At 47.2% G+C, this 24,130-nt stretch overlaps 1 protein-coding gene across 1 annotated transcript in view; it reads right to left on the bottom strand.

Annotated features, from left to right (window-relative positions):
• The window catches only part of FHL1 (four and a half LIM domains 1), a 34,081-nt gene extending 22,693 nt beyond the window's left edge, over positions 1–11,388 (bottom strand). The window contains exon 1 of the mRNA XM_074834725.1: positions 10,841–11,388. The gene's annotated coding sequence lies outside the window, so the exon portion shown is untranslated. The remainder of the gene's footprint in view (positions 1–10,840) is intronic.
• Between the last annotated feature and the right edge of the window lie 12,742 nt (positions 11,389–24,130).

Raw genomic sequence — 24,130 nt, 5'->3', positions numbered from 1 at the left:
TGAACCAGCAAATACCTTCATCTTCCACCTCCACAGGGACAGGCCAGGGAGCTTGGAGGAAAGAGAAGATCTTCTCTCCTCTCCCATGCTCCCACTGAGGGTCTCCTCAGCAGCACTGCACATTACACCATTTCTATCAGTGCTCACTCCTGGAACAATGGACAAAGTCTATGGGCTGTTACATTTATTAAACACAAAGCTTGGAATAAGAAAAATAAGATACTTAGAAGAGTGCCTGATTTTAAACACAGAAATAAACCAACTGGAGTTGGTACAACCACTTATGTGTTTGATTAAGCCATCCTCTGCTCTGTGGCTGGATCCAGGCCCAAAAAAATGATTTTGTTTTCTTTTTCAAGTAGCAGCGAGACAATAAATTCAGGAACAACGAGTAACACAGTCTGCAAAGAGAAACAGGCCTCAATACAACTGCTGCTAGCTGTCAAACTACTGTCCAAATCACACTATTAGAGGATCGGCTCCATGTGACAAAAAAGCAGCCCTAATTGCACACAAGTGCCAGAGAAAACTGTCAAAAAGCTAAAGCAGATGTGAAACAGTGGTTTGCTTTCTTTTAAAACCAGCTTGTGCAGCCGCATTGCATGAGAGCCCACGAGCACCCATGTCCCGCTGGGAATGCTGCAGGACAATGGGAAAAGGGTGAGGCTTCCACGTCATCGAGGACTTTTCCTGCAATAGCAAGGACTCTACTGTCCTACTGATAAAGTTACACCTCTCGAGCCAAATTGTCTTCTCAGCTGTGCTAGAGAAAGCCCAGTAGCAAGCCTTGCCTGCTTTATGCCAATGTTGAGCAAGGTTACACTTGGTCCTGGCCAAGTCCAGGATCTGCAAAGTACAGCAGTGTTTTTAGTTGCCCAGAGACAGCCAAAAAGCAAACATGCCTTGATACCAAGTAGGTGAAACACTGGGGTGGGGACACACTGCTGGGGGAGGACATGGGGAAGAGAGGCAGTGCAGGTCTGCAGGGATGCCTGTCCCACTCCCAAACACTAAACACCCACTGCTCGGCCCCATAATAAAGAGGTGACATAAGGAATAGAAAACACCACATGCAAACAATTCATGCACACGTTAGACATGTTGTGCCTCATCTCCAAAGAGCTGCTGAAAGCAAAAGATAAAATGCCATGGAGTAGTTCATTAGCTGCCTGCCAACTCCATTACGGGCAATATGGGGGACACGGTGGAAGGAGCTGCACTACACAGCAGAGTCATGCGGACTCAAAGCAGCCGCTGGGATGGCCCAGGCACACCACTGAGACCACTACTGACTCTCTGCCAGCCTATAAAAGGCAGATGCGTGTGGGTGAATTCATGCCCCTTTCACCCAAATCTCAGTTATAACTCCTCACATTAAAATCACCTTCTTTCAAACACCAGCCTACTCTGAATATTAGGATTTCATGAAGCCCTTCCCTAGAGCTGGTGGCTGAATGCACCGGTGGCTGCAACAGAGCTGCCCATGATGCTGAGGGACCTGGTCACGTCACCAAAGCATTTCCCACATGGCTCCAGAACAGAGCTGGAAGAAATCCACCCACAGGCCTGGAAAGGACTTGCAAGAACAGAGACAGATCACTCCATGCTTGTAAAATTATAATAAAAGACTTCCAAAATACAAAAATACCAAATGCCAAAACCAACACCCTTTCTACAGATACAACCTTCAACCCTTGCTCCAGAAGGGCCATGAGGTTAATCCAAAAAAAGATTGTGTTGCACCATGTGAGTGGGTTCATCAGTGTGCCTCTGGTAAGTGGCTTATACATTGCTTCATCAAGACAGCTGCCAGGCGACACGTTGATATATTTCTACATTATTTCAACCATTTGACAACTCAGAAATGGGGAGCAAAAACCAAGAAAAGGGAGCAGCAGAGACCACTGCCACAACTTTGTCAGCATCTCCCCTGCAGCATCCTAGTGCAGAGGGACAGGCAGTACTTCTTCCTACAGACTTTTTTAGTTAAAAATTGTATTCCTTCAGAAAATATGAATTCATTGAATGGAAGTACATCTGGAAACATCTCCACCTTAGCAGAGAAAGGTGCAGGTTGCTATCGGAGCCCTGCCTAGACCCCTTCTAGCTGGGCTGCCAAAGAGACCAAGTGCAGCACAGCCTCCCTGTCCTGCCTTTCTGACTGGCACCTGCAGCTCTGCAAGAGCTCCCTCCAACCCCAGCCTCCATCACCCAGGTCTCAGCTCTGCAGCAGAGAGCAAGAAAGCCATCTCTCTGCTTGCAGCAGCTGCTCCCAGACCCCGCGGTGCCCTGGCAGGATGTGACCCCAGTGACTGCCCAAGCTCAGGTCCTCCTGACACCTAGTGTCACGGATGGGCTTATTCCTGGGAGAAACTGCAGGGACAGGCAGACACAGAAAGATGCCAAACTCTGCCACTAGCATCACTCCTTCAAAAGTCAAGGCCTGATCTACTTAAACTGGGGACACTTCAGGGTGAAATAATAGCAGAGCCCACATTTTCAAGCTCCTGCCCCTGGTATGTTGCAGAAGAGGGTGAGGTTTTTCCAAGTCCTTGCTCCAGCCCCTGGAACAGCAGCAGGGGAGAAGCTCTACCCATCAGATACTATCTAACTAGCTGTTTACAACTAGCCCTTATCAACAAGTCGAGTATCTCAGTTGTTCCCACAATCCTTGCACAGGGAGAGGTTTCCAAGATAGGGGAGATGTCAAAGGAGGCCACCTCTGTGGCACCTTATCCTGCCCCCAGGGCTCTCCAGCCCATGGTCCCACCAGGAATATCACTGCCACACTTCCAGGAATTGTAAAAGCCCAGGCTCAGCAAACAGCTCATGAACCATCCCCTGCATCATCTCGTTTACAAGGCAAAAGCTCTCTGGCAAAACAGCTCACAGAGCGTCCAAATGTCAGTGGAGCAGACAGCGTTACTGGCTCTGGCTCCCTTTCCATCCGGCTGCTCCAGCTCAGGCAGCGACGATGCTCAGAGGATGAGCTCATCGTTATTTCAGGTTGAATTTGCACTTGGCAATCTCCCTGGTAACCAAAACAAATTACTCATTGGTTTGTAACAGATTTACTGGTTGTTTGTTTCCGTGTCTAGTGAAGTACACAGAGAACTTCACCACATTATAGCACCAACACAGCCTGGGGTATAAAAGCAGGGAGAACAGTATTTACAGCCATTGCTATGGAGGTGGGCTGTGTTAGCACTGGAGGTCAGAGGGAAAGCTGACTTTGGGCCTGACCCCAGCGACACAGAACTGAGAAAAGGTGTGAGGCATGGCCTTCACTCACACACACTGCAGGTAACCCTGCGTGGCAGCCCCCTGCCATCCCAGACACCAGACAGGTGCTGCAGAAGGCTATAACACATCAGAGTAACCAGGGAGATGCTGTTTGCAATCCTCTCCAGCCAGAAATCAAAAAAACCTTTCCTCGAAACAGGTATTGGGAGGTTCTGACACTAGCATATTCACTAACACCAGCCATCATCAGCTTCATTTCACATGTCAGGACTATGAGGACACAGGACAGTTATAGGACTTGATGCCTGTTTATGCTCTTGGGCAGGAATTTCCTCCCATTCATCACCACATGCATCAGCACAAAGGGCACTGAGAAGCCAGGGAAGCAGGACTAACCCCAAAGTATTTACCTGCTCTTATCTGCAACGTGTAGAGTGCTTGAAAAAGATCAGCAGTGTCCATTTTTCTGTCACACCTAGACCTGAGCCAAAATACAGCTCAGAAGTTGCCCAGATCACCTCTTACATTTAACAGAGGGTTTGGGGTTTTTGTTTTACTGAATGTGTTTTTACAAGAAAGAAAAACTCTACCCTGACCAGCTCAATCCAGCAAAATGAAATGTTGGTCAAGATATGTAATCTGTGGCTAAGCCCCCAGTCCAGCCTTCTGAAATGAAAGCAGGTGGGTTATATCCCCTACCCAGTGCAAGAAACCCATCCTATCACAGTCAAGGTTTCCATGTTCAGCTAAAAATCATTACAGTGATACGGTATAAGAGAGAAAGGAAGATTATGGCAAGAGGTGGATGACATCCTCATGCATCCAACCAAGCAAATCCAGACAGAACTAAAGAGATTTGCATCCCCACTGAATGCCTTTGTGCTGCTGCAGGGTGAACGCGGGCTGATCTCCCATCCTGCTCCGATGCGGCCACTGGGGCCATTTCCAGAGGCAGCGCTGAAACACATTATACATCAAGTGGCATTTACCTTGCAGGCTGTCCCAGAGGGGAAGCCTGACTGGCTTACAGTGGGCAGAGCAAGGGTAGACAGGAAACTGTATTAGCATGTGTTGACTGAAATATATAGCTCTGTGTATTTCTGAAGTGAGACGAGACCAGTGAGAGATTCTTGCACCCTGGACTACTCATTACTGCCTCTCCTACGGTACTGTCAGAAGCAAGACCCTGTCAAGAAAACACTTAGAGATCAGCAGGGAATTTTTAAGTGGAAGCAAATCAGTAGGAATTACTCAAATCTCTAAACAAGGTCCACACACCCCTGTGCTTCTGGAGATGCTGTCTGTGTTTGCATCCCCTCGAAGCACTGATGGCCCTGCAGTTAATGCTGTACTAAAGAGCAGGACACGGTGCCAGGCCCCCAGGATGCTTTCAGGATCCCAACCTGCCTCCGCGGGCTGTCCGTCTGAACAGATGTCAGCCAGAACAACTCATCCAGCCTGTCCACTGGATTAGGCAAATCATGCTAGAAAAATCTCTGTAGTACCCAGCAGCAGCACGAGTACACACAGCTGTCCCAGGGCCACATGTCTTCTGGGATGAGGCAGTCCTGGGGATGATACACCTATGGGATACTTTAGAGAGCTCTTTGCTATGTTGGATCAATGAGAAGAGGGGCAAACCAAGTGGCACAGAACAAAGTGGAAAAGGCTTGAGAGTCCAAAAATGAGATGATAAAGACAGGAGCTGGAAAGGCAGGCAGGCAGTGCCTCAGAAGTGACTAATTCCAAACCTTTGCTCTAATGTTTATTATAGAAAAGAGTAGATAAGAAAGGCGGGTGATGGTAACTGCCAGGGGCAGCCAGTCCCAAGTTAAACAAATAGCAAATGCCTTGCAAGTAGCCTGCCAAGTCAGAATGGTTCCCACAACTTGGGGCATTTCTTTAACAGAAAGTACATTATTTTCTCCCACCCCAGCATCCTATCAGGAGTGGGGGAGCTATATTTAGGGTAGTTTCATAGTTATTCTTAAGGGGATCTTTGGTCAGAGACCACTGGAAGCACATGAAGAATGAATATTCCCAAATGAAGGCATTGGGGAAGAGCTAGGAGCCAATTCTCTGCAGGAAAGCCAACTAGCAACCACTGTGGGCTGGACCAGCCATTGGTCTAGTGTGATGAACCACTTCTGTTTTTCTTAGCAAAGGAAGAAAGGCACATCCAGCACACCAGTTCATAAGACAGTTTTGGAGGATTGAGTGGATTTTTCGCTGTCTCTGGCCAAGCAAAACAGTGGAGAGCAAATTCTCGCTCTGCCAGAAGCTTTAAGTCCTCTGCTGCTTAGACACTGGTGTAACACAAGAATCCTCACATACTGGGGCAACTGCTTCAGCATTAAAGCTAGCTTGGAGCAAAATAGGTGGATTATAGATCTCTATACCAACCATGCCTCCCAACAGGAGTCCCTCAGCATATCTAGCACATGCAATTGCTTGTTAACAGGGGTCTCTTAAACCCATCATTTCAGTAGACACCACTGGAGACAGCTATCATTTGATTTGAACCTCCCCCTATCTCAAAGCATCATAAAGCATGAAGGTCTCTGATGTCTGGAAGACACGTGGGAGGATTTTGCAGGAGGGAAAGTTTTCTATTTTTTTAGCTATTTCTCCTATGCTTCCTCCCCATCTACATCACAGAAGAGACATCAGAACAAACTCATTTCACTGTAGCTCTGCAGTTCAACAAGTAAACTGACTCTGAAATATTTTTGGTCCAAACTATACCTGTCAGGTTGCCTCCTGTGAGGCAGATTTTAGTCTCCTCTTTTCCGCTCTGATTTCCCCTTCCCAGGGGCGGAAGCCAAAAAGCCACCCTGCAGTGCTTGCTCCCAGCAGGAATAGTTTTCTCCTGTTCTTCATTAGAGGTCTGGGTGACAACTGGTACTCTGCATTTGATCCCAACAGATCACAAATGCAGCTGTATCCAAGCACTTTTAATCCATCACAGTTAACGGCTGTTGACTGCCTACTCACGTGCCAAACAGCCAGCTCTGCCAAGCAGAAGGAAGAGAGGGATGCATCCCAAACTACATCAATCACTAGGGTCACCTCAAGCAACAAAAAAAGATCAGGCACATCTACAGAATGAGTAGGTCTTCCAAAAACCCCAATCTGAAGTCAAGAGGTTTTGAATTTCCTATTTATAAAAATAATGCAATTCTGTAACAGCATCCAAACCAAAATTGTAACTCTGCCTTAAAGTTTCCAGTCAGGCGCACAGCAAAATACCAGCCCTTCCACCCTGGGCTGCAGCTCCATCGCTGTCGAGAACTCTGTCCTCTCCAGCCTTTTACAGGGCACTCTTTAATTTGGCCTTTTTGAAAAAGTGCTTCCTCAGAACCCTGCCTATCCCATTCCAGCATGGCTATAATGCAGTCCTTGCCCTGATTTTGAACAGCTCCACAGCCCTAAATGTAATTTTAGCCCTGTCCTGCCATGGAACACAAACCCTATTTGCCATCTCTGAAGAAGGAGATTAAAAAGTTGGAGAAGCACAAGAGCATCCGTCCATTCCCCCAGACAACACCGCGCTCTCTTGCTCTAACAGCGGGAATTTGCTCTGGCAGCATTCTTGGCACCACACACACCCGAATCACTCAGAGTATCAGGGGCTAAATCCTGCTTCAGTACGTGCAGCAGGGACGCACAGGGAGGGTGAACGCTGCCCCACCAAGAAGGCTTTTTTGTGGCTTTCCACATACCAGCTTGGAGCAGAGCAAAGCCTTTGCGGGAAAAACTTGGAGCAGCACAATGAGTCATTCTCTGGTAGGAGATTTTTGGCTACAGGCCTGGGGAGGGTGAGCATGTGGTAGCACAGCACCTGCATCCCCTGGGACTGTGGGTAAGAAGCTGGAACAGGGCTCTGTTTTCCTGCCACCCTTCCCCTCGTTGCACCCTGCTTGTTTTGCAAGGCTCCCTCCCAGCATGTAGACCTCAACTTAGCCCAACTTTGTGACTGCCTCTAGACACCACAGGACTGTTTCCCTGCACCAAGCACCTCATAATCCTTCTTTAAGGGACTTTATTCCACCAATTTACACATCATTTCAGAGCCCAAGTTTCCACGGTATTTTTGCTGAGTCTGCAGGCTCCCTTTGGACACAGGTGGGGGGTTAGCAGGGTGAAACACTCATCACAGACCAGCCATGGCCTCTCAGCTCTGACTCATTCCCACAGAAGCCAGCTGAGGTGACGTCCCCAGAGCTGGCTATGGGCTGCCCATCCACAAAAAGCCCCAGTCAAAGCACGTCAAGGAGTCAAAACACACTGGGCTATATCCCATTTCTGAACCCCAGGGAAGCCTCAGTGCCTTTGCTCCTACAAGTGGCTGCAAACAGGGTTGTTACTGGACCCAAGGATAAAAGAACTGAAGCCAGAATATATGGCACAGTCCTTATAAAACCACGCTACAGAAGTGGAAGCATGCGTTTATCTAAAGTGCATTTAATCCTTTAGAGTCCTTGTGTCTCAACAGCCATCTGCTTAAAACTCCTCTCCAAATCAGGGTATCTAAATGAAACATGAGGTCTCTTTCTTCCTCCCACACTCCCTCTGCCAAAAATCAGACATGAAACGACTGATCTCAGACATTTCTACTTTGTTAATCTCCCTGTCTGCATCTTCTGTAATGGAGAAATACAAAAAAAGAGATCCCAATGAATCACAGAGAAGTATTTTGACTTACAATGTATTTTTTATTATAAAATCACAGGTCAGGTCTGTGAAGATTTATTGTGTAGACATTACTTCCACTACCTTTTCAAGCAAAAGTGATTCCACATATCTGAAGTTACAGAATCACATCTGAAATCTCAGCTTTGCTACCTTTGCCCTCCTACATGCAGAGCACAAGGTGACGATGGCTGGGGACCCCAAGGGTGAGAGGCAGACACTGGCTGCATGGCTCAGCCTGACACACATCCTCTGGTGACACCTGCACCTCAGTGTGACCCCAGAGGAAGCCTGGCACCAGCCAGCCAGAACTTGCTCATTGCTCTGCAGGAAGCTGCTCTGGTTTAGGAGCATACCCAAAGCCTGAGCAAACTTTGCACATTGCTGGTAGTGAGGCTTACCTTGCTGCATTTAATGCACTTCAGGTCTAAACAGCACCACAAAAAGGGGAAGTGCTAAACATAGGCTGGACTGGATCACCTCATCAGCAAAGATCAGAGGAATTTTCCAAGGTTATTTAAGGAATTGACACCTAAATCCCCCCAGTGCATCCCCTGGAGAGGGAATAAACTTAAAAGGACATCATTCACACAGGCTAGTGGTGAGAGGATAGTGTTATTCCTGGCTCACATAATTAGTTTTCTCCACTGAGGCACTGGAAGTTTCAGCCATGCCCCAGCTCCCACCCAGTGCTAGGAGCTGCATGCACCGAGTATGTGTTTCCAAGATGGAAATGGGAAGGTGATGACAGCTGTGGTACCCAAACCACAGCAAAGGAGCACAAGTTTCCATCAGCATGCACTAAGCACAGAAAGGGCCATGGCATATCCTATAACACAGAACTACCCTCTTTTCACATAGGTGTTACACAAAAGGAAGTGAATTGCTTCTTGGGGGGAAGGAAGGCAGTTGCTTAAAGCTTTTGCTATATTCTAGTGCAAAGGGTGTAAACTGTAAGTCATATTCATGGGATATGGGCTTAGATCAGAGACAAAGCACAATCCTATAGCATCGCTCCCCTATTCATGGATGCGAACAGGGACCTGACAGGACTCCCACCAGCTGCTCTGTACCATATGCGGATTTTCCATTCATGGTACGCTTCGATGGAAAGGCTGCTTCCGAAATAAAGGCCAGCCAAGATGGGCTGGAGAGTGTTTATTTTCAAGTGTTTGAGTACCCTAAACGTCTCCTTTTGAACAGCTGCCATTATTTACATCCAGGCAAAGAATTATACCAACATACATGCAGGCAAGCCATCATTCACAGCAGGGAATAACTTATGTTAGAAACACGTCAAGAGCCCAGTCCTACAGACCTCCCCCTTTCAAAACTCCCCAAGAGAAGGGCAAGTTAGAAACCAGCTGTAAAACCCCAGCCCTGGACTGGTTCCTCAGAGCTGCAGTCCAAAATCTGAGCAATTAACTTTGCATTGAGCTCTTGGGGTGGGGTGGGGGTTGCACTTGTGATGTTAGCTCCAAAACACCTAATCCACATTTTTCTAGCAGATATTAGTCAAGAATGAATTTTTATATACTGCGCTCTTTAAGGAGAAATTAAGAACTGTTCTGTATTCAAGAATGCTGTACTGGGGGGGGGGCAGGGGGAGGAGGAAGAGGAGGATGTTGTCACTGAAGTATGTGAGTGCTTTTATCATTAAAAAAGAAAGTTTAAAATTTAAAGCCATATTTGGTTGCTTGCTCAGCTATTTGCTTTGTATATCATGGCTTAAGAATTTAATCTGTTTCCTTTCAGAAGTTTTGTTTTTAAAAAACACTCTTCCTCTCAAAACAAGGTAAAAGACTAACTGGTAGGTGTACTGTTTCAATTTTTAATCATTTTTCCCTCCCTTTCATGTGCTAGAGTTCAGTGATTTAAAAAGAAGCCACATCCATTTCTAAACCACAGACTAGCTCCTGCTTACACAATACAAACTGGACCAGAGTCACACACATTAACTTATCTTTTGCCTAGTCGCTAAAGATTAATGACTGAAACACCCGTCTTGCAAGCACATGAGCAAATAGCTTCACTCAAGTCAAACGATTCCACAAATCTAGATAGATACAGGGGTGCAGTATTTGTATAAAGATAAAGGTGTTTGCTTTCACATGGGGACAGCTGCAAGTGCGGCTCATCAGAAACGCTGCAACTGCCTGATACTCCATAATACAGAAAGAAAGAGGAAGATGTGATAATTATTAGGTAAAAGCTTGTATTTCCATATTCCTCAATTCTGTTACTGCCAGCCTGCTCCCACAATTCAGAGGGTATCAGCCCTCACTTTGAGAGCATCATATCACCTGAGAGCCCATGAAACAGCCACTGCTTTAGTTATTTCCTCCCCAGCTGTCACTAAAAGCTTCAAACAGGCACATCTGATCACCTGCCTAGGAAAACACACAGCTGACAGCTCTTACACAGCTCTGTACCACTGCAAACACTCCCTAAACACCCACTCAGCTGGGAAGCAAAGAAAAAAAGCTGTATTTATACTCCAGTGGCTGACTGTACTTTCAAAGCCACCACCTTCCAGGAGGGAATACGTGTAACAAAAAAAAAAAAAAAAATAAAGAGGATGCAAGAGGAATGAGAAGCAAGAATTTAGATAAATTCCACCCCCAAAACACCCCGTAAGACATAGGCAGCTTCTAAGGCTCAGTGATCCATGAAGAAACTGCTTGCTAGAGAGTGTTTCAGAAGTACATCATACACCCACAGACTTCCCGTTTCCCCCATCCCTGCTCTCACAAACCCTTCCCCAGCAGAGCAGTTACAAGGCAGAGAAAAGACCCAGCACAAGCCCTGAAATCCAAAGATCTGCGAAGCATGGGATGCTGAAACGCTTCCCTGCCCTGCTCAGGGAGATGATGCTCGAGAGGGAGAGAGGCAGGCATGTGCTTACTGGCTGCCGGAGAGCCTGGGAGCTGCTGCGAGGCGGCTGCTGCCCGGAGGAGGGATGGGATGGACTGAACTCAGCGTGCGGCTGGGCACAGAGCCTGGGCAGCGGGATGGACGTTGGGAGCGCTTCGGTCCAGGGCTGCGCCTCCAGCCTCGCCGAGGCAACGCTGGGCTGGGGTGTCCAGCTGGCGGGACAGCGGCTGCTTTGCCACTTATAGCAGGGAGGTGCGTTGCAAAAAAAAAAAAAAAAAAAAAAAATAGTCCAGCCAATAGCACCGTTCCTGCCGAGGGAGCAGCTGGAGGGGGGGGGACAGCCTGCTCCTCCCAGGGCCTCTGGATGGTCCATGGGGGGAAAACCCAACCAGTGATGGCCAGTTGCCAGCATAGCCATTCCCCTGCCTCCCCACAACAGCAAAGCACTGTTACTGGGACCCATAGGGCTCACCAGGATGAGCAAAGCCCTGCTACCCCCAAAGTGCTAGGAGTTGTGCTCCCAGACTCTTTCACACAAGGAAAAAGTGGCACGAAAACTTTGTGGGCGTATTTATCTCCAGCCTCCCATTCTGTCCAAGCTACCCTCTCCCAAAGCTAACTCTTTTCCTGGCAGCTCTGTTACTATGTGTCACCTTTAGGTTCATAGACAGAGTTTCCAGGACAAAAAACAAACAGAAGGGATGCGTTTCAAGTCAGCATCCTGCAGAGAGGGAATGAACCCAACTGAAGAGAGCACATCAAAAATTATGCCAAAAAAGGAGTATTTTCTTCAAAGCAGACATGAGACAAAGTACTACCAGGTAGCAACTCCTTCCTGTTTTTAAACAAACCTGCCTGTTTGTGCTGCACCACACCAGACAAATCTGACAACATTCACATCGTTCCCCCCCTCCTTTCTCCATCCCTTATCTCTTTTCTTTTTTTCCTGCTCTTATGTCTTCCAAGTTTGCTCTACTTTCTTCCACGCTTCTGCTCTTGGATATGTGGTCCAGCAAGTTACTTGGTTTGTTTTCTAACAGGAGGTGCTTGGTTTGGAGCTCTTGTGCTAATAAATAGGCTTTTGTGGTGCCTGAGAGCCACAGAGCTTCTGACTAATGGCAGGAGAGGCTGGGCATCCTGGTGGGTATGCTGGCTACACCACTGGTATCCCTGGAAAGCAGATCGTTATACTCGGGCCAAGAAATTTGTGTTTGTTTAGTTAAAAGAAATGCTGCATAAGAGCAAACACACTTTCTTCACAAAAGCATTTGTATTTCTCTGTGTCTCTATTCTTTCAACAGGTAAGCCCCACAGATTCTTCCAACACCACATCATCCATATTAACAACATTCCTAGTGGGGATGAGAACATTGGGTTGCCCTGAGGTTCAAGGCTCAGACTGTCACTATTTGCCAAGAGCAACTTCAGGCACCAACATTATTTACCATTATGGACTGAAGTTTACATTTGATTTTCAAAGGAATCCAAATATCCATTTCTAGCTCATTTTTCCAACTGCTCTCCCAACACGCATAAAACCCAGTTACCATCAGCAAGAGTTTTTCCTCTAGTGACTGGCTGTAACCAGCAATTGGACCAACAAGAACAGCAGCAACATCCCCGTGCCCCCAAAGTATGATATTGCTTATGTGACTGCAGCTGCAGAGCTCTGGCACTCATGAGAAATCACAGAGACTCAGGCCGCTAAAGGATGGAACATTCAGACAGAACATTTCCAATTAGATAAATCAAGCCAAGAGCTCCAGAAGCATGAACTGTAGAGTGCTGGGATATAAAGACGAACTAGGTGTTGCACAGTTGTAGGAAAATGTCACCAGGGGCAACTTACTCTGCAGCAACCTCCTGCAGGGCTTCTTCCTTCAAAGGAAGGAGCCTTCCTGCTTCTGGCAGTAAGCAGAAGTAGGAGGACACAAGAGTAGCACAGGTCCAGGAGCACCTGTAGCAGTGGAGCTTAGTTAATGCCCCCTCACTGGAGACCAGTCAGTGCCTCTGCCACTACAAGGAGTATTTGGGGACTGACCCTGATGAAGATGCATCCTGGAGAAGCACAAGCACCCCACTAAGTGAACAAGCCCAACGGCAGGTACCTGCAGCCCACCTACAGCATAACAAGCATCCTGTATCTGTAGGGAGCATCAGGCTGCTGCCAGGATCCTCTGCCTTTTATTTAAAATATTAGATGCTTTCCACATACAACATAAGCTAGAAATTCCACTGCCAAATCCCAAACACCAGCTACCATCAAAAGCAACTCTTAAGGCAATATGTCTGTCAGCCTGATAGAGTAGCAGCTGAATAACAAATTGATCTATTTAACTTGCCTCCCACTGATTACAGCAGAGCAAGCTGGTATTTGAACAACCCATTGCCCTAGTTGGATTACAGCTCAAGGCCTGATCCTACACTTGCTGCATCCTCCAGAGCCCATTTGGCTTCCCCGGTCAGCCCCGTGGGCACAGTGTCACGTCCAGAAAAAAGCAGCAGAATAAGGGTCAGCAAAGGCACGTGGCACAGAGCAAATACTCTATCACACCTTCAATTAGTGCTGCCTCTGACAGCAAGTGAGTGTTTGCAGGATCAGACCTTAAATCTGCAGGCTTAAAATGACCAGTATACCTAACAGAGAAGAATTTAAGCACTCTTAACCTCACACATATCACAACAGCAGCTTTATTCTGTTTGGAATAGAACAGAAGATGATTTAGAGAGCAAGGACAGCACGCAACTAGAGTCAAGGAAAAGGCACTCGGGCATTTCTGTATTACACATACAATATAATACTATTAAAAACTCTGCCAAAGCATTGGATTAAACAAGAATAAACTGCAAGAATGATACAACTCATTTCAAAGGATTGAGACAACTCTGAGTCAACCCCATGCTATCAGCATTGCTTGCTAAGGAAGATAATCAGCATTGATTTTTGGCAATCACAATAAATTTTAAAAAAAAGAACTCCAATGCTCCAATGTATCCTTGACTAGTTATCTAAACAAAATGAACTATGAGCACAAGCACTTAAAACCGAGTCGGTTGAATTACTCACTCAAATCTAACTGCTAGAAAACTTTATTTGGAAATGGTGGAGCTCACAGAGCCACGCAGGGAGGCTGTTCTACAGCCAAGTACTCTGCAAGAAACCTCACGGGGCAGGACACTACCCCAAAAGCAAAGGGCTCACCTCAGAGCATGGTCTCATCCACACCAGTGAAGAAGGAGATGTGGTTTGCATCATCCTTTGTGTCTCCATGCTGTTTCTATTAAATCCATCTGCAGCCACAGAGGAGGAAAAAGTCTTCCACACAATGGGCCCCATTTTTGCAAGTTGATGCTCTGTGGAAGGAAGCCACATGCATTCAGGGTGAATCCATGCAGAACAACGTTCACATGCCCCTTGAGTGGGTTTGGCTGTCCTGGTTTCCACCTGCCAGGCTGGGACTGGGGGTGATATGCTCCACCCGTGGTGTTCCCAGGCCAGAGCTGACAGCAGTGACAACCACCCTGTGTGAGGACACAGGGCTGCCTCACTCACCTGTGGGACACCATGGCCACACGGAGCTATAGCTCTCCACTCCAATTGGAATGACCTCCCCACACAAGCCCTTCAGAGCCCCCCCTGTCCTCTTCCCCCAGCATGCAGCTGCCTCCACTCCCTCCTCAACTCCAGGTGAGGGTAATTACCACTCCCCCTCATTAACCCTCTGCAGACATATCTCCTTTCTCACAAATAACATTGGTCCTTCATCCAAAACAGCTGGGAAGGGCTCTTTTTTCCTTCCAGTGTTGCAGCCTGAGGGATGCAGCCATTCTGGGGGCAAGGTGCTATCACAAACTCTCTTGCCTCCCTGACCGTGCTGGATCTCTGAGGTCACTGCCCTGTTATTTGTCTAATTGACAGGCTTGGTCCATGTAAGCACAGCCACCTCCTTTCACCAGCCTCCGAGAGCCTTCCCAGCAGAGGCAGCCACATGTGCCGGCTGCTCCTGTGCCATCTGCTTGACTGTCCCTGACTCTGTGTGGATGTCAGAGTCATGCCCTGCTTTAGACTGGTTGTTTTCCCACCAGCATATAAAGCACTCGTGCCCCACACAGGGCCTGTCAGCTGAAAAACTTAAAGAAGAGGAGTCACAGTGGAAAGCTAATCCCTTGAGGCCCTGGCAATGGCTCCCTCCTCGAGCTGTCCTCTGACTTCTCCAAAGGCTGTTTTTAGTCCCAGATGCACAGAGGAAGATCAAGCACCCTGCAGTGAGTTGTTTCAAGAGATTTGAGAGGAAAGGAGGAGGGAAAAAAGAGAAAAAGAAATAGGGAAAGCAATACAGCAGTCTCCATCCCCCTGAACCATCCCACCATTTTGTTGCTGTGGAGGATAACTTGTGGCCAAATTGAACCCCCACCCTGCAGGCAGCTGGGGCTCACCTGCAACGGGCTAATTACCTCTCAGGCTATTAGCAAAAAGTCTCCTGGCAGGCAAAGTAATGGAAAAGCTTAAACGTTTCAGAGTCATTCCTCTGGGGGAGTAACTAAGGGTGGGGTTGTGGGAGGTTTTATAACAGTGTGGTTAAAACATCAGTGATGCAAACCCTTTTTCCGTGGAGTTTAAACACATAACGTTCTGCTTTCCAAGTTGTTGCGAATGAGAGCGTTGTGACCTGTCAGCCACGTACCGCAGGAGTGCAGGGGGTGGGCAGCCAGGCTGCCAAGGGCACCTCTGCAAAAAACAGGCATCAGTCAGCTCTGTCTTTGCATCTGCTGTAATTCTTCCTATTGGTGTAGTTTGGAAATCATATAAATGCGTGGGAGTGAGGGGTTAAATTGCTGCTGAGGGGCACCAGTGGATCTGTCTTCACCAGTGGCTGTGCAAACCAGCAAAGGACAAAGTAGGAAGCTCTCCTGAATTTAGTGGACAAAACAGTAAGACACAAAAAAAGGATCGTGGTTGTATGGGGTGACATGCATAAGACTACTCAACTTCCTACCATTTAGTGTCAAAATATGTCTGTAGCATAGCCCTACAACACCATCAGCAAACCTGGATTAACAGATCAAAGGAGATTTTCAAAAGCTGGATAACCACCTGAAGACCACCATCAAACAAGACCATGATTAATTACAGGGACTGCATTATTTGAGGCATCACCACTGCTCAGGTTTTCCTGAGTGACACCAGAATCTGCACATTGAGAAAGGATCTAGCTAGACATTGTTCCCACCTTTAAAAAGCAACTGCAGGCATGGCTCAGCTATCAGTTTAAGAGGAGCAGCCGTGTCAGCCCACTTGGTGTCCTTTGGCAGAGGCCAAAATGCTTCTCCCAGTACAACTTGCTCCTTCTGTGCATGGAAAATTACAGAGGTGACTCCCGTTTATAAAAGATGATGTATCAGGGCCCCACAAAAATGGACCCATCTGTTGACTCTCTGGCCCCAGCAAGGCTACATTTTGAAAAGGCAAGAGAAATGAAGGTTTCCAACTGTCTTTCCAGCAACAATATAAGTTTTCAAGGAATGTTGGCAGCGGTCACAGCTATTTATCTGCAGCCTGCAGGGGGCTATTCAAACACACCAGGTTTTCTGCCAAGGGCAGGGCTTGAGGTTTTCTGCTCCACGGTCATTTGAACCTCAGCATTTCCGTCCACATTCATGTGCTGGGTCCCAGTGTTGTTTCCTCTGCCTGCTGGATCACAGGAATGTGGGAGCAGCAGGCAGCTTGTGGCCACAGGCATCGCTCCACTTGGGCATGCGCCCATGGGACATGGTAGCCCTGTGAGTGTGCACACCTCTGCTTCTCCATCCCCACACACCAGCTTCATCTGGTCTCATGGTTTGTGTAAACTCTATCTAATCCTGAGCAGAGCCCACAAACTGAAGCATGGCGTGTAGTCTGGGCAAACACACAACTTCGCTCCTGCAGAACTACTGCTATGACTAAAATTTTTCAGCCACCATCTGCTGAAGTAAGTTTCCATTGACTTCAACAACTGCTGGGTCACAATTTGCTTAAGTGTTTCCAGACTTTGGCCCTTCCAGCAAACACCTTGACCAGCCTTTCAACAATAACAGAAATTCATCAAATATTTGAGTATTTGCATAAGCAAAACAGGTAAAATTTGAGACAAGGTTTGGTTCTTGGTCTTTATCTTTTGGTCAGCTTGGTCTTTATCAGTTTCTGGGTGGATACATATCCAGAGATTTAACAAACAAAAGATTCTAATAGCAATGAGATAAAACGATAGCAATATAATAGAAGGTTTTACTTTTAACAGAGCAAAGGGATTTGTGATGGTATATGTTATGGACACCTAAAACATGTTTATCTTACTATACATAATTACCCTAACAGTGGTCTTTTTCCTTGGTGTCAGGCTCACCAGGAGTTTCATGTTCCAGCTTTGAAAAGATGGCTTCCAGGCATCAGACCAAAATTAGGCTCCTTTATTAATTTTGGATTTAGATTTTGGTCTCAGAAAAATAATTAATTCAAGGTACCCACAGGCTAACATAAGTAAGTGTTTTAATAGCAGAGCAGGTTTTCGAAGCATGACAAATCCCATTTTGCATGAGTCTGCAGCTAAAATCAAATCAATTAGAAAGCTGGGGACCATGAAGAAACACATACAACTGGATTAGATGATTGCAATGAACATGAGAAGCAACAGGCACACATGGGCTGGCACTTACAGCATTTTCCTACAGCTAAGGGGGCCAAACTTGAATTCCTCATCCTGGTACAAACTTCTTGCTTGACTTTGGCTGAATCACATAACATCAGTCCCTCAGGCGCTACCTGCCTGGCTCCAGAGCTACTGACTACACTATGAGGGACTACACAGAAGGGAGCACTTGTGCTCTGTGCCTGCAGCCCCTCGCTTAGCTGGCTTGCTACTGCCTTCGCCCTGTCTACATCACCAGGATGGAGGGGTTCACTTTGTCTCACTGTGCCTCAGGTTCCCGTGTGCACAAAAAGACATAATAGCACTTTTTCCTTCCCATGTGTTTCCCGGGGAAGTGTGTTATGAAAGACACATGAGCAGCTTGGCTTTTGTTTAAAATGCAGGCTTTGCAACAACAGACAGGTAGAAAGAGGACAAGTTTTCAGACATAAAAGCACCCTGTGGAGAAGATTCAGGTTCAAAAAGCAGAGATGGAGACATGTCATCACTGCAAGGGACTCACACAAACCTCCACTGCTGCCACAGCCTCTTCCAGTCCACTCCGTTCAGACGTGGGACAGGACGCAAGAGTCGCACCCCAGTCCTCTCCGCCACCTGCAGTCAAGTGTGTCCATGTCTCTCTGAATGCAAAGCCTCAAGCTGAGGAGTCTTAATAAATGTTCTGCTGGCTCTTCACATAGTGATTTTGTGTGAAATGCTGGTGAAAGTCTTATTTAGTAAGATAGTTAATGGCAGCTGAAGCTATGCAGAGGCTTAAATTTGGTGTGCTCCGAGGTACCAACATAAACTACCCACGCAGTGCCCATGGCTACACCAGGGACATGAATGTGATCTGTCCCAGCTCACCAGACCCACGTGCCTCTAGCTAAATCAGAGTCAAGTCTTTTTCTTGTATATAAATCATACTTACTACTTAGGCCAACGCTGATGATAACACAGAAAATTCAGGTCACACCTTTCTGCCTTTTCTGCTCGTTCCTTGTGTCTGACAGTACTGGCTATACAAGCATGTTTACTTTCTCTGTCAGATCAATTTTCCCTTTGCTAAAGAAGATTGTATTAAAATTATAAGGCTATTTATGGAAGGCTTAGTCACAAATAAGGTTTTTTTTTTATTTCCTTTGCCAAACAATTTTTTTATTCCCTATGTCAGACAAATCAAGTGAACAGTATCTCCTTAAACTATATGCTTCGTGTTAGCTTCATAGTTAGGCAAAAAGTAAATCTGTGTACGCTTTTCAAAGGCTTTGTTTCACAAACAACAAAAAAAAAAAGGGAATAATCATGGGAAAATTACAAACCATTTGGCACTAAGGAAATTATGAATGCAATTTCCTGAGCTCAGTGTGCTGAAGGAACTTCAGTAAATAGCTGTCAGGCAGCTTTCTCTACCAAAAGATTTTAGACGTGATACCCGGCTGTAAAGGAGATTTGTCTGTGCTTCACTTTTGCTCTCCTTCCAGGTCAGATAGGATTTTCAACTGATTTAGTTCTGTTGGTACGAAGGGACCATGGGTACATTTTCTTTGGTTTAAACCAAGTTTTCTGGGAATCATGTCTTATGTGAAAATGAGAGAGCTCCGTTCTTTGCTGAATTCTGCTGAAGTGATTTAAAGATGGTTTGAAATCAAAGCTGAAAGAGACCCAAGAGAAAGATCTGAGATATATGCATGGATGTAGAGAAGCTGTCTTCCTGCCACTTCCAAACTGAAATAAATATCTTCAGTAAAAACAGATTGTGATTTTTTTTTCCCCTTGGCAGCTCAAGCGAAGGTTGGGAACAGAAGAAGCTGAACGAACAGCGGGGAAAAATATTTGGCATTAGAGACTCTGGATCTGAGGAAGAACATGAGAGTTATGCAGAGGCTGTTTAGATTTTGATGAAGGATCCTCTCCCAGGAGAGCCACACACTACAGCGAGGGGTGACAGAGCTGTCCCCAAGAGGAAAAGGGCTCTGGGTGCTGTGCATTCATTTCCCACCTCCCTCACGCACACCTGAGCTGGTTAGTGAAAGTGTTGTTAGACCGACTTTTGGGGGCTCATCAGTGCCTCATGGCCCCCTTCCCAGAGCTGCTGGCTGGGATGCAGGTGCTGGGTGGCTGCAGTGAGGGCTGCTGTGATGTGACACCGCAGCCAGAACCAGCTTTTGCTGCCGAAACAAGTCAGCTGGTGCTCTGGGTGCTGCCAGACTGGCCCCACCGCCTCGCAGAAGTGCCCCAGCAATGCCCCTGGCTCCCTTCAGAGAGGTTTCTGCCCCTTGAGCAACCCTGTGACTGTCCTTGGCAACTCAGAGCCACAAACATCAAGTGGTAGGAGCCAAGAAGGACCGGCCAAACATGAAACCTGGTAACTGGCCTATAAATATTTACACACTGCGCTTCGGCTTTACTCATTCTGCTGCACCAGGAGCACGGCCAGCCACAGAAGTCCAGGTATTAACTGTCCTGCTTGCTGTGGTCCAGGACTTTCAGCTGGACCATAATCCCCACTGTCTCAGTGTCCTGGGTCAGATCCATTCCCAGGAGGCCAACGGATGCTCCTCTTCCAGCCCGAGGTGTCAATGCATCCTGCTCTGATTTTGGTGTATCTGCAGTGTTAGATTTGCCCACCACTCCCCAGATCAGTGGAGCCTTGCAGCCCAGCCAGCTCCGTGCTGCCATGAACACAACTGCTCCAATGCCACCTGGGTGCGACTGCCTGACCCGCAGCTGGGGTCTCCTCCTTAGGGCAATGAAATTCAGTCTTGCAAGCATTGCCAAGGCCTGATGCTGGCCGTAGAATCTCAAATTAAATATTTGTAAAGCCAGGATGATCCATTTTTTCCAGGGAATTTTTTACTCAACCCCTACACCCTTGTCACGAGTGCCATCAGTCTATTATCAGCTCTGTCATCGGAGCACAGACAGATTCCAGCTGAAGCAACAAGTCACTGATGGGAGCTGAGTTTAGGCATGTAACTGTGCCAAACGGCACTGGCTTCTCTCTAGCGGGACAATAGCATTCAGCCCTTTAAGGCATCTGACCCAGAGCTAAGGCATTTTATCGACAGCAAGTATCTCAGCAACAAAGCTCCAGCTGGTGAACCAGCCCATGCAGAGCAGAAACAAAGTCACGAGGGAAATTCATTTGCCTTTTGTAACAATTTGGGCATTCTCATGTGAGCAGCACACACAGCTCTGAAGTCCAAGGGTGGAAAACATAACCCGGACATACCTTGTGCATTTGCAGCTTTGTATCACTTGACCTGCTTCATCAGAGGAATCCTTGATTTTGCACCTGGAAAAATGGACACCAATGCAACTAGTGATCTCAGACCACTCAACCAGACATAATTTAGCTGAATAGCTTTAGGATGTTTGTGTCTATTCCAAAGGTAAAGAATATGGCAGAGTATCTGGTAGAGGGAAGAAGTTTATTAAATCCAGCCCTTCTGTCACTGAGATCCAGAGGCATTTCCAATTCTCTCTTATTACAAATCTCAAAAGCTTCAGAGGCTGGGAGAATTCATACAACGGATCCAAAAGCACCAGTGGTTAATATTAACTGCCTGCAAAAAGGGAAAAGCAAGCAATGCTGCATCTGGTTTTCCCCTTCCTCTTGTACCTCTGGGAGTTCTAGGAGCAAGCCATATCACAGAAGAGCAGACTTAGCCTTCCATCATCAAAGGATGCAGAGGAGATACTTCAAGGCGCTGCAGAGAATGAGGATGCTGTGGGGACGTGGGAGACATACTGGGTTATGCCTATGGAGGTGCTAAGCAGAAAAGGTGCATTTTGATACAGGCCAGTGCCACAGGAGGGGCAAGGGAGATGCTGTAGGTGGGATGCAGGTGCAGAACATGCCTACTGTGGCCCCACCTCTGATTTTCTGTGATTAGCTCATCCTAAATCAGGGAAAGGGCCTACAGCTAGTATGGAGAAGAGAAGGAAGTCAGTGGGTTGCAGGACATTTACTGCTACCAACACTGAAGGGGACAATAGCTCCTCTTGCTGCATTTGGAGAGTGAAGAGAGCAGGGCTGTGGACACCAGGCCACAGAAACAGGGAGGAGGAGGAAGGAGAAGATGTCCCTGGCAGAAGGATCAGGCAGAATTCAGGATACAGAAGCCCTTACAAATAACAAGTGCTGGGGGTAGCTACTGGGTACCTGCAGCTCTTGGCTGTAGTTTACCATTTCTTATAGGACGAGGAAGGGCAAGAGAAAATATTTCTGCTGCTGTCTCAGCCTAGGCACATTTACATTGTGAAATGCTTTGATGCTCTGCCGGTTGGTATTTTCCTATTCACAAAGCATCCTTTGCACCATGGTGCCTTCCCAACTGAGCACAGCGCCCATGTGGGTAGGCTAGAATAACTAATCTTGCTGCTGCAGGTAGAAGAGCTGACATGCTGCATAAAGCTGACAGCTTTAATTTATACCCTTTTTATCTTTGTCCACATTCCTGGGAGCTTATGCATACAGGAAAGGGAGCAATGTTCACACATATCCTTAAAAGTAGCTATGACCACACTATGCTGCGAAACACACAGGGTTAGGAGATTGCAACCATATATGGGCTCCTTGGGGCTGGAGCATCGCTGGCACCCCTCGGAGGAGGACAGCTGGTGGAATTTCCTATGAAAGGACAATTAATAAAGACCAAATCCTTTTGTATATACGCATGTCTAAATATTGGACAACAAATTCAAGGCTCTGCTACCCCCAAGTCCTGAACCTTACAGAGTTTCCTGCAGTCGTTAAGGGATTTTGTAGCCTATGACTTGGGCTCTAAGTGCCCAGCAGGGACTGTAAGGGCTGGAGTAAGGGAAAGCACCAAGATGGGCTGTGTGAGGGCTGCATGTCCTGAAGTAACATGCTCCAGAACCCCTGGTTCCCAAACTCTGTCCTGAGAGCAGACCTTTGCACACCTTTGGTACCATCCTACAACACCAAGTGGTGACAGGCTGGAATTCTGTTTTCCCCGGCTTTGGGCTCTCCAGTCACAGCCTCACCCCTGACATCTCACCTCTGCAGTGGTCAACCCACCAAGACTTTGTTTTGCTTCTTATCAGGCTTGTCCAAGGGCCAGGAGACTTCAGGGACATCAGACCCACTGCATTGCTGTGCTGCTCTCCTTTTAGCCAGGTCAGGGTACTGGGAGCCAGACTGTACCCAGTGCTGCTCTTGTCAGCAAGGTGCAAAGCAGCTTCTGATGTTAACATGGTTGAAGGCACCAGGTGAGTTGTAAGTTCCTTAATATTAAGTGACACCCAGATCGCTCCCAGCTCAACAGAGAGCAGAGGAGATGGAAAGCAGCAGGCACACGCAATGTTTGCACTGGGCAGTGTTGCTACGCTTGTGCTGGACACAGAGAGTACACAAATACTCCCATGGCCTCTGGGTTCTCTCATCGGCTTGGCAGATTTTGTTACAATTGTCAGTGAGGACACCATTTCTTCATTTCCCCTCCACTTGCTCCCATCTTCCAATTACTCTCCAATCACAGACACATGTGGCCAAAAGATTTTTTGCAATCTAGTATTATAAAAGAATATATTTGGGCCCACTAGCATCCAAGAGACACTTGCACTCCAACCTCCCCTCTTATCTTGCCAAGCTATTTCCTCCAGAATACTTCCCCACATCTGGTGACAGACACTGTTTTGGGGCTGTGACAAGTAGGAGCCAAGCAGAGAAAAAAGTCCTCTTGCAACAATGCAAACACCCATCGTGACCACAAATTGGCTGCAGATGACAGCAACTGCTAGTGCTAGGAACTGTTCAAAGCCCAGGTGATATCCTACCTGTGAGAGCTGGGGAGCCTGGAGGGAGAGGCACTGCAGAGAAAGGTGCCTTTGCAGGCTCGATATTGTTTGTGGGGTTTGAACCAGCTCTGATACTTGTCAACAGCTCCAGCAAGGGCTGCATCTGATCTCTGAGGGGCTAAAAACAATCCCGCAACCAGCTTGTGACCACCAGCATTAAACTCCTGATTCTAAAAGCCTAACAGGGCAAGGGGTGGGAAGTCAATGAGCAGCTGGCTTTAAATAGGAAAACAAGAGGCAGGGTAGATGTACAGTCTTTGAGCACAAGGTCACCTCAACTGCCTCCAGACCCCTGGGTGTTGATACCTACCCACAGGTACCCCGCTGAGACAGCCAGATCCAGGCTGTGTTAGCAAATTCCTCCCTTTCCTCAGTGCAAAGGCAGCAACGAGGCCATTGCTAAGCCAAGCACTTCCTTTGAGAAGGTGGTGGCTTCTGCAAAGGGGTTCAGGGTGTAAGAGCAGTTGGTGTGGCAGTGGGGTGTCTTCTCCTTTCTGCAGATAAAGACTCGAGCTGGATGGTGTATAAGGCATGGTGAACGTGGCAGGGTATGGAGAGGGTCACTGGAGCAGGGGTGGGCTGGCAGCCCCTGCGCTGCCTGGACCTGTAGTGATGGACAATTACTGTCCTTTCCAATATTGCCATCTAGAGGACCCAGCAAGGACAAGAGATCCTTTCAGGCCACAATGAGGTAAGGAAGACTCAAAAGCTTGCTTTTTTTTTTTTTATTTTTTTTTTATTTTACCTCACCTTCCCCAGCATGACTCGGAGATGGAGACCCAAGTGCACAGGACTGTCCATGCCTTGGGCATGAGAATACAAGATTG

The sequence above is a fragment of the Strix aluco genome, chromosome 10 (assembly GCF_031877795.1).
Source record: "Strix aluco isolate bStrAlu1 chromosome 10, bStrAlu1.hap1, whole genome shotgun sequence".
NCBI classification, from domain to species: domain Eukaryota; kingdom Metazoa; phylum Chordata; class Aves; order Strigiformes; family Strigidae; genus Strix; species Strix aluco.
The sequence above is the reverse complement of the archived record's forward strand: the minus strand, read 5'-3'. Positions and strand labels throughout refer to the sequence as shown.